Here is a 3,360-nt window from a genome sequence, read left to right as displayed (position 1 = left end):
CTCTGGGGCCGTGCGTCTGGCTCCAACGGGAAGCGCCCGCCATTCAGAACCTGAAAACCTAGTGCGGTGCAGCGGCCTCGTCCTTTTACAATCTACATTAATGCAAATGTTTTTGATTAAAAAAGAACAGCAACTAAAATTTTAGACGGAGCTCCATGGTCACTAGTGCTACTTTTGGAACATGCCTTGTGGGCCACTCACGTGGTGCCTGCGGGCTACCAGGTGCCCGTGGGCACCGTGTTGGCTACCTCTGCGTTAGGTGAAGAAATGAAGCTAAGACAATGGACCACAATGGACTAACGTTCGACACTAAAATGAGTTTGATCTGGTGTTAATGTTGCTCCTGGGATAACACACATGTAACGTTACCTCAACTGTTCATCGTCTTGAACACATATCGGTGATTTCTGGTCCCCTCTTCATTTTGATAATCGTCCCGTTTGCGGTCTTACAGTCGGTCCAATAATAGCACAAGTAAACACAAGTTAGGTTACCAACGTTACATTTTAACACTGTGATTGGTGATTAACTTTATTTACGTTAACTTAACTTGTATATGCTGTTAGCTAGCTAACCTTTCTAAGGCTAATTGAGCTGGAGCTAGCTAACATCACAGAGCTAGCTCCGCCAATATTACCAATATATTATTGGCCAAAGATATTCTACTGAATATCTTTGGCTTTTGGACTCTTGGTCGGACAAACGGAGACATTTGAAGATGTCACCTTGGACTCAATCTCAACAATGTGTGCTGCACTAAATACCACTCGTGTTTTATAGACTCAATGATTACTTTAAAAACATATGGATTCATCAACTATTCATATTATGCTTAGTTGCAGCTGTAATGTCTCCTCTGAATGACTCTCTGCTGATGTTGAAACATTTAGCGGAAATAAGAAGAGGAAGCTGACAATCTGATAGGAACATCTCAGCCTGGCCTGGTTGTCATGGAAACAGTCATAATCTGCAATCAGTCAGCAGCTTCTTGTGAAATTAAAGATCATCAATGTCACAGAAACACAGTTCAGAAAGGTTTGCCAAAGTCACAGAGTGTAAATATCATCTTAAATGGACCGATTTAACATTTTTTATAACTTATTGAAACATTGCACTGAACCAACAAATGCAATCCCTGAATACATTCGTACTTCATCCTATTTGTTGCCAGACACCTGCAGCGCTTCTGCTCACACAGCTGAGCCACATTTGCCCTGATCGAGGTCACAGTTGAAACCCTGAGTACAGCTTCAAGATGGGCTTCACTAAGCCTGGACCTGTACTTGCATTTATCAAAGTTTCTCACACAGATATGTGCTTCCAAAAAGGCACATTACCCGACTGAACACTTTTGTCAGCTCAGGGAAGGATGGAGGTCATTCTCTCGTAAGTTGTCCAGTCATGTCCGGTTTCCCCTGAGCCTCTCTGAATTTAGCTTTTAGATCACTGTTGCACTGCAAGTCAATAAGTTTCATTTGCAACATACTTGGGACACTCTCCACATCAGCTGAGAAGGGGTCTGCAAACAGCTGGAAAGTGTCAGCAAAACGCTGATCAAACTCCTGCAGTAGGTTTTCAATAGCACAGGAATATTCATCACTGAATGAATCTGATCCTTTCTAAGGCAAACATGCTCTATGTTGACCTCTTCAGAACACACTATATTCACACTAGTTCTCAATATGCAGAAGTCATATATGTGAGTTTCAAACATTTAGATAAGTTATTTCATCGTAATTTAACAGTAACTTACTGGCAGCAGGGATGCCAGCAAGTTACTGTTTCTTTCGGTGCCGCTACCGTAATTCACTCTTACGATATCTTACCGTATACTGGATTACGGTATGTGATAGTAGGATAATTGGGTTTTACCATGATTTTTAAATGTTACCGTTTATTTACAAAGGGTAATACAACCCAGTACTTTTGCATTTAATTCCCAACAAATAAAAGAATAACAATAGACATTCAATACATCATTGTTGCAGTTTATTACATGTTTGCAAATAATAAAGGGACATTTGTACATCACAAAACACACAATGTACTGCATGTTTAGAAGAAAACTAATAAACTAATAACATCGTTAATGACCAGCTTAACTGAACTCATTCACATCAACAGTGTCACACTGAATTAAAATAGTATTAAGAACAGTGTAATAGAACTGCATCACAGTCTAGCTTGTTAACAAGTCTTATACACATTTAAAGTTAATTTGAACTGCATGAACTCACATGAATGAAAACAATAAAGAGAGAGAACACCTTGAGGACTTGACTGCAGCGTCTGGCTGGTATCCTCAATCTCTGATGACGAGTGACTGGAAAACAAACAAAATACTAAATTAGAAACAATGTTCTGAACTTCTGGAAAGTTCTATGAGACATCCAGGATAAACACACTTAAAAGAAGCTTTGGGTGTGCAACTGTGGGTTCGCATGTGTCTCACATATGTTAACATGATACACAGAAACACAGTTCAGAAAGGTTTGCAAAATTCACAGAGTGTAAATATCATCTTAAATGGGTCAATTTAACAAAGACAAAGACAGCGAGAAAGAGACTCAAAACAACCAGAACAAGTTAAAAAAGCAACCCCAAAGAGACATAAACTGACTATAAAGAGACTCAAAACAACAACAAACTGTAACAAAATGACTACAAAGAGACATAATGCAGCTACAGAGAGACTCCTAACAACCACAAAAGCTTTTAAACAACCACAACGAGACGTAAAACAACCACAAAGAAACTCAAAACTACTACAAAGATACGTAAACCGACTAGAAATTGTTTAAAACAAACACAAAAGTTTTAAAACGACTAGAAAAAGACGTGAAACCACCACAGAGACGTAAAATGACTACGAAGAAGTAGAAACCGACTATAAAGAGATTCAAAACAACAAAAGTTAAAAGAAAACCACAAACATGTAAAACGACTACATGGGGACTCAAACAACCACAAAAGTTTTAAAAGAACTATAAAGAGAATCTAACTTATTCCTATATTTCTATTTCTCTTGCTCTATAGATTTATAGTTCTATGGTTCTATACTACTGCCATGAGCCCACATGCTGTACAGGACAATAACTAAACAGATTTGTGTCAGACCAAAGTGAGAACCAAGACACCAGTGTGAAAAAGTGTCTGATCCACTGCTCACACTGGAAACATGGTGGACAGAAGAAGCTGATCATGTGACAGAGACTCTTCTCTGTAAAACTAAAGACAGATAAGCCATCAGTAAAGCTCCACCTCTTCTTGTACGCAGATATACACCGAGGACAGCACACAGACACTCAGACGGGCAGAGACACAGACGGGCAGAGAGACGGGCAGAGAGACGGTCTACCT

The sequence above is a fragment of the Cebidichthys violaceus genome, unplaced genomic scaffold, assembly GCF_023349555.1.
Source record: "Cebidichthys violaceus isolate CVI_PGR_0920_01 unplaced genomic scaffold, fCebVio1.0.p SCAF_32, whole genome shotgun sequence".
In the NCBI taxonomy this organism is placed as follows: domain Eukaryota; kingdom Metazoa; phylum Chordata; class Actinopteri; order Perciformes; family Stichaeidae; genus Cebidichthys; species Cebidichthys violaceus.
The sequence above is the reverse complement of the archived record's forward strand: the minus strand, read 5'-3'. Positions refer to the sequence as shown.